This window comes from Centruroides sculpturatus, unplaced genomic scaffold, assembly GCF_000671375.1.
Source record: "Centruroides sculpturatus isolate CEXI.00-Female unplaced genomic scaffold, Cexi_2.0 scaffold850, whole genome shotgun sequence".
Lineage (NCBI taxonomy): Eukaryota > Metazoa > Arthropoda > Arachnida > Scorpiones > Buthidae > Centruroides > Centruroides sculpturatus.
The window spans coordinates 48,962-61,719 of NW_019385036.1; the positions used below are offsets into that span (position 1 = coordinate 48,962).

Consider the following 12,758-nt stretch of genomic DNA (forward strand, 5'->3'; position numbering starts at 1 on the left):
ATCTTCTTGTCTTGATAATTGTTGAAACTAATATCTCAAATACTATAGTAGAGATAACAGAGACTTATCAAAATGCTACTGGTAACATTAAAATGACAGAAGATTGCATTCTGATGATAGAAGTGTCATTAAATAAATAAAATACTTTCTTACTGGAACTACACTATAAATAAAAATCAAAACCTTTAAACAATCCAGCTTATCGTTTTTTTTTATTTCAATTTAATTAACTTGTATAATTTTTGCAATTATTTAAACTTGGTAATGTTAACGTATATTTATGTAACCGCTTTTTGAATTTTGTTTTACATAATTTCGAATTCTTCGTTCGATTCAAAATGATAACTGAGGATGATTGCTTAAAGCGTTCGAAAGCGTATTTTTAAGATATTAAAAAATGATTTGCTAGATTGTTTAAAGGTTTTGATTTTTATTTATTAGAAGTGTCATTTTTATGTTACCAGTAGTAGGGTGATAAGTCTCTGTTATCTCTACTATAGTAATTGAGATATTAGTTTATCAGTTTTAAACAGATCTCTATTTAAAACCTGGATAAATTAAATCAAAAATAAAATTATCTTCAATTTATCTACATTCTCATCTGTAATTTAAAATTATCTTATTAATTCTTTTTATAAACCAAATACACTTTTTCCTTCTTTATATATGATATATAATTAAAAAATGTAATTACAAATAAGATTTTTTGAACAGTACAAAAAAGTATAAAAAATGCATGAAAATCGGAAAACTACCTACTAACCAAATAGATAAACCTCTAGCCATTTAGCAAATCTCACGCCAGCTATCGGCAACCTGAGGCATTGTACTGTACTTGAGAGGGCAGCACAAGGATCACTATATCTATTGACTCTGGCATAACCCACTTGATACCAGAAATTTCCAAGTGTAATCACATTTGAAAATAAGAAGGTTAAAAAAAACCATATAAAACTCCACACTGGGAACCTTATCACTGGAGTCAATTAGGCACAGCCTGGATCTCATACTGGTGTCAGAAAAAAATGCTCAGTGCAAACTTTACAAAAATATGTATAGAAAAATAGCAATATGGAATGAGATTTAAACATTCAACTTTCACAAATAAAACTAATGGATTAATTTTAATTTAAAGTACAGTAGACTCTGAGATAATTTAATATGCCTGATTAGCCACATCAAAGTTTTTTTAACCTGTCCTATGTTGATCCCGAAAATATTCATGTTGACCTCATTGACCTGCGTGGGCAATCCCGAAAATTTCTGTGTTTACATTGAAACATTTTTGATACTAGATGTCGCTTCATGTCACAATTTTTATATTAAAACGAACTTTTAAATAAAATTTTTTTTGTTTTTATATTATTCAATATATATATTTTGTTTGTGAAACGTAAAAAATAATTTTTTACGATACAGTAAACACGATTATTATTTTTTAAAAAAAATTTAGGCTTAACATCGACGAAAATTCAACATGGCGTCACAGGCAAAAAATAAAGATTTCAACATTGAATAGATTAATATACAAAATAATTATATTTTATAATTAATTTGTATTTTATAATAAAAAGTATAAAATACAAAATAATTATAAAATATAATTATTTTGTATTTTATACTTTTTATTACAATACAATATTAAATAATAGTATTGTACTGTAATAAAAATGCTATTGCAAACATTTTCAGGAAACATAGTTATTCTGCAGGTAATGAATGCATCATTGTCAGTGTCTTACAGGTTTACTTTTTGTGAAAATTTTGTATTAAAACATTATCACATGTACTGTAAAAACTATAGCTAAAAAATAAACCATATACAGGATGCACTGACAAGCTCAACTGTATAGGAAATGCCTTATCTTCAATCCAAATTTTTCTCCTTAACAGGCTCTGCCATCTGCCACAGTAAGTCAGATAATCCAAAGTCTATGGTATTTACAAAATAATGATACCGCTACCTCCCCTATATTCTAAATTAGTTTATATAAAAAACCACCTAGAAAAATCCAAAAATACTTGATTTTTTGGACTCTATTCTAATTTCAAAATTAAAGTATTTTAATTATTTCATATTATGTTCATAAATTTCATAACAACATAACATAATAATATAAATTATCATTTATTTTCTAATAAATATTTAATTTATGTATATATAATTTAAAAATTGATAATATTGGCAAATAATACAATATTACCAGTTACTATTCAAATTTAAAAATTGATATAGTCAGTTCATCCCTAATAAAGATTATTATTTATATAGTATTATTACATACCTGTTCCAGCCACAGATGTGAATCCCTGCACGCCACTCTGATCAGTTGTTAAACCTGTAGTATCAGGCATTAACAATAGTCCAGGCACTAACTGGCGTCCCAATTTACCTTCACCATCTAATTTTTCTCCTATATAAAAATTTTAATTGTTAATTATAAAATTTTTAAAATAAATTTCGATTCTTATTTAGATGGATTACAAAACATTATAAGAACTGCATTTCATCTGTTAGTACAAGTGAATGGAAGAAAAAAAATGTAAACTCCATCAATATGCATAGTTAAAAGCAATTGGGGTTTTAAGTAGAAATTTTATACAATCCTTTTACATAAAATTTTGAAATGGACTAAATCAATCATATTTTAACAAAATAATATATATAGTATAAAAAAGATGAGAACTAATAATAATTGTATTATTATTTACTGGGTAAATTTCAGATCTTTCGATCCAAATTACTAAAATCAGTAAGCATTTCTTTTAAAGCATAGTATAGTCTATATGACCACTTTAAGATGATTAACATTTTCCTACACATCTGAATGAAAACTAATGATTTTTTGTATCCCAAATTTATTTCAATTAGAAAAAAATTAATAAAAATTTCAATCTAATTACTGTATTAAACTGTATCATACATAATTTTTAGTTTATGTATTAAATGTTATGAAATACTAGCTGGGGTACCTGGCTTCGCTCAGGGAGTTGATATGAGATTGTATGGTAGTTGGACTACCATTCTTAATGAAATGTTAACACTTCCCCCACGAAAAGTGTTAACAACCTCTCCCAGCAGGGAATTTCCAAAAATCCCTTCTTAGTGTACATTCTCGTGACGTACCCTATTAAAACATAATCAAAAACGCAAAAAACCACTTCTAAAATAGTATAATAAAAGCCGAGTTGTTCATGGGAAGCCTTAATCCTGTCCTTCTCTTCCACGGGGGAAATTTCGAAAAATCCCTTCTTAGTGTACGTTCTCATGACACACTGTAACTGTGTACCAAATTTCAATCTTCAACTTCTAATCGTTTGGGCTCTGTGCTTCTTTTTATTATTCGGAGTGGCTATTTCAAAGGGCAATTTTGGCAAATAAAAATAATATTGTCGACGATATCAACATTAATATTCAAAAAAAAATTTAGATCTGGCAAGAGCTCCTCCTCTTTTAAGTTTGGGCATTTGTATAAAATATAAATCAAATCAGCTTTTTATTAACAAATACACTAAGTACACTTTACACGGTTTTCACACTTTATTTTTGATTTATATTCAGTCACTGTATCACTTTGACTACTCACACTTCACTGTTTGTTTTTATTCACTCACTGCACTACTTTGGAATTTTCACTTCTTTTTCGGTTCTTCCCTTCGTTATTGATAAGAAACTGATGTTTGAACCCACGACAGATCTTGCTTTATATACCCCACCAATGGGTAGTCCCACCCATACAAAAAAGGCTTCGAATGATCTACAATGTTCCAGAACATTCCAGAACATTCGAGAGTGTTCTGAAATGTTCCACAATGATCTGGGATGTTTTCAGATGTTTCCAAATGTTCCAGAACACTCCGAAACATTCTGGAATGTTGTGGAATGCTCTCAAATACTCTAGACTGTTCTAGAAATTTCTAAAAGGCGAAACTTCCAGCCCTTATATCTTCAACAGCATGCCCTTCAGGTAAAAACGGGAACCTTCTTCATGGATGTGGGATAGAGGGCTACCACACCATATAACTCCCTTGATCATACTGGGACTCATTTTTGAGTTTTAGCGGCATGCACATTGTACACTTACATTTATAATATATATTGATTATCAATCACATATAGTGGGTATATTTTATTACATTACCAAAAATAAATCATCTAGTGATAAATTCTTGTAAATCTTACATCTTAATTCTATATTCATAAATTTATATACCTTCATGATCCAGAAAAGTCACCTTACGTCCTTTCTCAGATTCTTGGCCTTGCAGAACATGACAACCCTGAAATATAGTGTTTTATAAAAATGTATTAAATCTTACAATTATAACAACTATTTAGCATTTAGCATTTATAACTATATTTTTCATAAGTACAATATCATTACATAATATAACATTTGTGTGAAATTTAACTTTGAACTATTTAATCTCAATTTAAATGCAGTAATCCCTCTGTTTACATGTTCTCCACCTATGCAAATTCACCTTAACATGATTAAAAAAGTTTTAAATTTTAAATAAACAACTTTACAGAGAAGTAAATGATAGTTATATCAAAAAGTGGGCTTTTGTTATCAATAACCTCTATTTTTGTTATAAGGTGTAACAATTTAATTCCCAGAATGGCTGTGCAACATTGCATGTGACTTAATTATATCAAAATGGCATGTGCACTTGTATTTGCGACATTCATGACTAATACATGCATAAATTTCAAGCGATAGAGCTAGTTGCTAATTAGCTATTGGAAAGGTAATACAGTAGTTATCTGCTTGTACTCTTTGGCATAAAAATGGGGGACTGAAATTTAGAACAACATACCAATATTAAATTTTCTGTAAAAATCAACAAATGTGCTACTGAAACATTACATTAAGAGCTAGAAACTAAATATCAGAAAATGGAATGGAAATCCCAGAGCTCACCACACCTAAAAACGCATGCATGTGACACACGCTCAGTGGTGATATTCAGCGGGTTCGCACAGGTTCGGCCGAACCCATTGTTAACATTTTCAAAGTTTTCTGAACCTTGTTAAACACATGTAACATTTCTCAGTGGTTTTGTTTCTTTTAAACAATATATTAAAATATACGTATTATGATTGAGGAACACTCACTCAACAGTATGTAAATCAAAAAACAAATTAAGGTGGTGTGTTTTTTGATATATGTATTATACTTTGTAACACTACTAAACTAGAGCCTTATACTCCATTCGCCTTAGTCGACCGTTTCAATCTCAACTGAAACGAGGTTCAATCGCGATCGACTCAAGAGAGTTCTTGAAACTAGATCCAATCATAAGAGAGATCCCATAATCCCACGTGCGCGAGAAAATACAAGATGGCTGAAGAACACGTGTCGGGCTATCGACAGTGAAATAAAACAAATATTGTATTTTGAGAGATGATGACATCTGTCTATTATTAGATATATCGCAAGAAAAAGTATTGTATTTATTTCTAACCAAAACTTCCATTTTGTTTGTCGGTGTTCGTGACTTACTGCATAGTTATTTCAGTTTTATCATCGCGTGTAATATATATCTTTTTTTTATTTATATGGGTATCTTAAGGTCAGTTTTTGCGCTAATGTTGCTAATGCACCATTTGAGCGAAAAGAAATTGTTAAAGAAAAATTTTCTGTTAGCGAACCCTTTGTTAAATATTTCGAATATCACCACTGCACACGCTCACAGTTTAAGACCATGCTGGTGTATTTCTTTGATCACAAGAGAATAGTCCACTAAGAATTTATTGAACAGGGACAAACAGTCAACCAACAATGCTATTTAAAAGTGCTGCAGAGATGAAGAAATTCTGTTTAAAAAAAGACCCGAACTGTGACCTGGCAAGTCGATCATTCATCACATCAATGCGTCAAAAAACAATGCAATCACTGTGAGACGTTATCTGGACAAAAAGGCAATTATCCAATTAGATCATCCTGCCTATTCACCTGTATTAGCTCCCTGTAATTTATGGCTATTTCCAAAATTAAAGGCTAGACTCAAAAGACACAGATTTTATAATATAACTGATATCTAACTGAATGTGAGACATCTGCTCAACAGTATTCTGGAAAATGAGTTCCAGCCTGCTTCCAGAAATGGAAACACCATTTAAGACAATGTATATATGTACAAGGAGAGTACTTTAAAAGTGACAGTAGCAACTAATGTACAGTTCTGCATGTATATTTTTTAAAGGTGCATTCTGGGAATTAAATTGTCACACCTTATAGATGTATGTTTTTAAAAAATCTTTAGTTAAAGCTTTTTAACTAAAGATTTTTTAAAAATATACTTTTTTAAAGCTGAGTAAGAGTAAAACACTGTATTTGAGAATATTGAACAGATTTCTATTTTAAAAAACTTTTCATAGTATTATTTATGTGGTTTTCATTTACATATTGTTTTTATGAAACCAATTATTCGCATCAATGGAAGGATTACTGTATTTGCTTTAGAAAAATTTGTTTTAATGCAATCAATTCATTCCTTAAATTCACTTTGTGGACTGAAGCTTTTCTATAATGTATTGTAGATTGTAAAAACCTCTAATGCTTCATGCTTAGCACATCAAAATTGCTTATTATGAACCGATTTTTCCATTGTATGCAGCAAAAGTAATATCAGTAGAGTAAAGAATTCATATCCAAACAAAAACAAAATATATCTATTATAGTTGGTGTTTCCACTCTTCACGTGCATGTGCAGATTGGGGAGTAGAATAATGGAAAAACAAAAATTTTAATTTTGTTTTTCCATTTGCATAATTTTCATTGCTCACATAGTAAATTCCATTTCCTGGCATAGAGAGGGAAAAGTACTTTTGTCATCTAAAATTTCTTATAAGCCATTTACACTGTGTTCAGATTTTGGCAATTTTTTCAGCAGTGTACTCTGGTCCCACAGTACACTGCTGAAAAAATTGCCTGACCTCTTCTTCCTTTTCTTTAAGCTCATCTTCTTAAGTGTCTTTTCTATGTATGTTCCATGACAATAGAACCTTCTAGCTGCCTCCACCTGGCTAACTGCATCTTTGTTCTCTAGCACTTGTTGCAATGCTCTCTGATTTTTAGCATTCATAACAAAAGGCGTCCCACTTCCTGGCCTTCTTTTCCATTTTCCAGATATTTTATTGTTCAAAATATTATATACAGTTGATTTGCCATGGCCTTCAGCTAAAAAATGCTCCTCCACCAATTTTTTTGAGCGGTTCACTATATTTTCATAATTTGTACGTTTGTTAAAATGTTTGTTTGCTTATCTTAAATAAACCCAAGCTGGAAAAGCAAGAAAAATCCAAGTTATATCCTCTTTTCAAACCATTTTTTTTTGAATTGACTAACAAATGTTCAAAAACTTCACATTCTGTAACTGAGCATGTGAAATGGTGTAATTTTTGGCATGAAGATTTTAAAGTCATCTTTTTGAGTTCAAAAGTTATTATGCTTTAAGCTCAATCCAGATTTTATTTTTATCTCACCCCATTAGTAATAAAAGATGTTGCAGATATTTATCATTCCTTTATAGGTTATAGATATTTATCATTCCTTTATAGGTTATAGATATTTATCATTTCTTTATAGCATATTTTGCATAATGTATTAAAAAGTCATTTCAATTTTTTTAATTTATTGTACCTTCAAAAAATACTTTCTTTATGATGGATAAACTTTAACACTAAAACTGCCAGAGCAGTTATTTTGATGAATTCATTTTTCTACTTCATGTAATTTTTAAATATTTTTATTACAATTTTTGATTTTTTGTATAACGATGTTTTAACACTTTTGGAATTACTTCCATACAAAATATAGAAATGACCTTAATCCCTGTCAGTGCAATGCCCATTTATCTTACAGGCATTTATTTACCTTTGTTTTAAATGCATCTGTTCAGATTTATATGGCTGTACTGTACATATTCAGTTTAGGAATATAATTCCTTGCTCTGTCTGCAGATGAAATTTAAAATAAAGTATTTTAGCTTTTTCAATTTTTTTAAATTTTTTCACAAGAAAATTTTCTTCCATTTAGTCCGTTTTTTGTCAGTGTTGTTGTTGTTAAATAATTTAATGTTAATTCTTTTATATTATTACCACATTCTGTGCTATAAGTGCTTAAAGCTAACACAGGGAATTTAAAAATGAGTTTTAAATGCATAATTTCTGAAAAAAAGGCTTTTAAAAAATTATTCAATAAAAATTCTATATATTTACTATGTTACTAGTTAGATATAGCCTTCAGCTTTCAAATAAAACAAGTTTCAACACTGTATCTTTATAAGAACTCTAATTCAAAGTACTAATGTTGGAACAACTAACATTAAAACCACACCTTTCATACTTTTCCAGCTTGGGTTTATTTAAGATAACAATTTCATAAGATATATTTCAGAACAATGTATTTTTTGAATGCTAATGCTAAACCTGAAGCAGTTTTATGAATAAATTGAAAATGTTTGTTTATCTTAAGTAAAACAAAGCTGGAAAAATAAGAAAGATACTATAATTTCATTTATTGAGATTTATTTTCTGATGTCATGTGACAGAGGGGAATGAATGATATGATGTAACAAGATCCAACTGAGGAGAGGGATGACATACATCAAACACCTGCAAAACTTTGACTGGGAATCAGATCAAATACCAAAAACAGCAGTTCTAATGCATTTCCTATGGAGTGCTAAGCCTAACTACCATGAAAATGCAGATGATAATGATAAAAAAAATAACTAAACTAAATTTCTATTGAATACATCATTACAAATCTTTGTCAATTGAAGAAAACAACAAATAAAATAAAAATAAATCATTATTCAATCGGATTCAAGCCCAAACTTTTCAAATGGAGCAATTATAAAAAAAAGCTAGAAAAAGTTATTTTTCATTGGTTTACAGTAAATTCAAATTATCTATAATCAAACCTATATCAGCAAATCTTTAATTATTATATACCTACTTAAATGAAAGAAAAAATCTTTAACACACATTAATAACAAAAACCATAACATTATTCAATTTCAAATATGCATGATTTTACAAAAAATCAACAAAGGACAATCCACAGAAACATGACACCTACAAAATGTCAGTACCAAAAATGTTAAGAAAAATTTAATTTTTATTCTATTTTTTGATAATGTGAAACATTGGCTGGCATTATGCCTAAAACTGCAAACTGATTAGTTTGACCAGCAGCAGCTAAAGTTCTTTTTAAAAAGTGAAATTCACAGTTTTTTGTAGGAAAAGCACCAGCTAATATTTTTCAAAACGTTAAAAATTGAAAGAAACTAAATTTTGAAAATTACTTAAGGCAGAGTTTTTCAACCACCAGTCTGTGAAAAAATTTCACCAATCCCAAGAAAATTATTTGATCATACTGAACCAGGTGCAATTCATTGCAGCTGGCATTTAAACAGCAATCTAGAATTACTGTACTTACTGTAATGTTACATACAGTGACCTTAGATAAGCATATATAAGCTTAATAAATAAACCTTGGATAAAACTGTAACAAATACTAAAAACAGATCCAAGATAGTCAATGCACACAAATAATACATCACAAATATAAAATGGCAGAAAAATATACACACACATACAAGAAATTTTATTTTAAATGTATACACTTTTTAAGTTATGTTACTATATTTTAGTTACAGTTAATGTAAACCATATTATTTTCAAGAAAAAATGTTGCATTATTTTTATGGAATATTTATGAAAATAGGTCAAAATCACTGATAATGACACTTTTAGGTAGTATATAACATAATACTAATTGTTTACATATATAACACTAACCAGTGGTTTTAGTGTTAAACTATTTATATAAATATTTTGTATCTAGTAAATTTGATTTATTAAAATGTGAATAATTACAAAATTAAATATATTTATTTAAATTTACTTTATAAATACATTTTAATTAAACAACTGTAACATTCTCATTTATGGGGAAAAAATGTATATGATAAATAGCTAAAAATTTAATAAAAAATATATTTATAACTAATATAATAAGCAAGACATTCTCAAGACTTGAAATTGCATATAAAAATTTAGATTTTTATATGCAATTTCAATTTTCTAAGTATAAAATTTAAATAACATAAAAAATTCACTGTTGCAATTTCTAATTTTAATTTTAACCAATAAAACTGGCTTTTGATGAAAGTTTCATCCATACAATTTATTTATTTTAACACTAGAATGTCTGGAGATGGTCAATTGACTACTTTTGATTTTCAGATGGACACATTTTCAATGTTTCTGATAATATCATTCTAAGATTTTGATTTTTAATAATTTTAGGGAAAGCTATTTCTGACTAGAAATCATTGTTTTCCAGGATAAAGATAATACTGATTTTACCAATGATGCCTGATAGCAGNCTGACCAAATGTTCTCAAGGTCAACCGGTTTGTAAACAACATAGACTGCACGTGTGAAATTTCACGCCTTGTTAAATGAAAGAACAACAATCAGTGCAGCTATATTTTTCAAATAAAATAATTTAAAAAGAATGCTTTTAAATTTTTCATATAGTTTTTCTGTAAAAACACATTTTTTCGGGGTATTTATTTTGCAGCAATTATTTTGGCTGTCAGATTCACTTTTAAGTGGAAATAATTATTTAATATAAAAAATCAATACATTACATAATTTTTCCCAGTAAAAATTAATTAGGCCTCAGGAACTAAACTCATTAATGAGAAAGCAAAGAAAAAACACCAGTGACAGTCAACTTCTATAATAACTTAAAATGTGGTATAGATGCTATAGATCAAATGTCTCATAAGTACAGTGTTAGAGCCATGACAAGGTGCATGTCTTCTATAACATTCTAGATCTGCATATGATCAACTCACACACATTGTACAAGTTGATAAGTGGATCCAAGATTCCTTGACAGTCTTTCATGATGAAAATTGTTGAAGAGTTAGTTGTGTTGTACAGAAATCTGCAACTTCAATGTCTGGTAATGTCATCATTCCCGACAGATGGTAGTGATGCAGCTACATTTAAAGCTGCATCTGAAAATACTTACCAAATTGAACTTTGCTAGAAAAACAATAGAAAAGTAACTTGCTTTGCATGCAAAAAACTTTGTAGGTGGCATATGCCTAAATACAAAAAAGATCTGAAAAATATGTCAGGAGAATATGTAAAAATAAAAACATTTTTCTTAAAAATTTTTTTATTGTATAGATATATTCCTATTTAAAAAACATAAAAACCTAACTAGAATGAAACAAAATAAATGGAAAAACACAATATGAACATTTTATGATGAAAAAATAGCGAAAAATATGAAAAAAAATGGTAGAGGTCAATTGACTGCTAGAGAGCATTATTGGGGTCTGACTCAGTCCAGGCATTCAAATGTTAAGCTTTATTTTAAATTTATTCAAATTTTAAAAGATCTAAATTCTGACATATTATTCTTACATCTAGACCTGATGACTTAATTGCTGGTTTGCCAGGTTGAGGTCGAGAGTAACCCATTAACTGTAACATGGATTCAGCAGCATTTCGTTTTGCAGTCTTTTTATTGGATCCAGTACCATTTGTAGATAGTTCTCCCAAGGAACACTGAAAATCATGAAAAGAATAAATAAAATATTAATGACATTGAATAGCATTCAAAATACTTGTATCTAAACAAATACAAATTAAAAAAAATTATATTAGATAATAAAACATAGCAAAACAAATCTTATAATTAATATAAAAATGTAATTAATCATGTATTGATTAAAAGAAAATTTTTAATTCATAATAGTAGGTATGTACTGTACATTTTAATAACATTAAACAAATCATAAAAAATTCTAAACATGGATTTAATTTAGTGTTCAAACGAATAGTATATTCAGCCTGAGGCTGAATACCGAATATTCGGCCAAACTATTCGGATTGATTAACGCACTTACGAAAATTGGCGTGCAAACCGCATTATGGTAAGGACCCAGCTCTCTATTGGCCCGCTGTCACTATGCTTCGCCAATCGCGTTAATTCTTCACAGTTGTAGTGGACATACATGAGCATCATGGCAGTATGTGATAAGTGATGATATCAAATGTGGATAACAATCAAATGACCTACACATGTAAATAATGGAAAAAGAAGAGAGAAGGACCGCGAAGTGAAAATGTGAAAATAAATATGAAATTGAGTTGATAACATAATCGAACAAGTCGAGGCAGCTCATTGGCACGAAATTCGCGGCCGTCAATGTCAAACAATTGTTGTCATAGACTTCAGAATGCTAAATGTTTGTAATGAAAGACACTTAGCATGCATGGGCAAAAGCCTGGGGCTGTTCGGGCTACCAAGCTGTTTCAAATCTGTGAAATCATAACTGTGACTTATACCTACGTCCTATCTGTCTCTTTTCTCCATTATCACCAGGCTGTGAGTCATGTAATTGTAAAATTGGAAATCTATGATGGAAAAGTATTATGATGTATGCATACATGGACTAGAGCGATAGAGGAAAGAGAAAGGGAAGAGCGTTTAAAAAGAAGGTTAGGCAGGGTCAGATCTCAAATGTGCGACGATTCTCAAATGAATAGGTGTATATGTCTGCTGATCACTGTAATTATAAATTGTGAATATATGTGACTATTATTATTTTCATTTTTATTTTGTGCATATTATCTATATATATAAAAATGAATGTATGTCTGTCTGTGTGTCTGTCTTATGTCCTTCGTGCATTACCACACCGTTTATCCGATTGCC

General features: G+C 29.3%; 1 protein-coding gene and 1 long non-coding RNA gene across 2 annotated transcripts in view; both read right to left on the reverse strand.

Annotated features, from left to right (window-relative positions):
• LOC111633718 (double-stranded RNA-binding protein Staufen homolog 2-like) overlaps window positions 1–12,758 on the reverse strand; it is a 140,067-nt gene that overhangs the window by 41,476 nt on the left and 85,833 nt on the right. The gene's annotated exons all lie outside the window — the stretch shown is intronic.
• LOC111633719 lies at window positions 4,214–11,631 on the reverse strand. Its single transcript, XR_002758097.1, has 2 exons — window positions 11,462–11,631; window positions 4,214–4,281 (listed from the first exon to the last, which is right to left on the reverse strand). It is a non-coding gene; the product is annotated as an uncharacterized LOC111633719 (long non-coding RNA).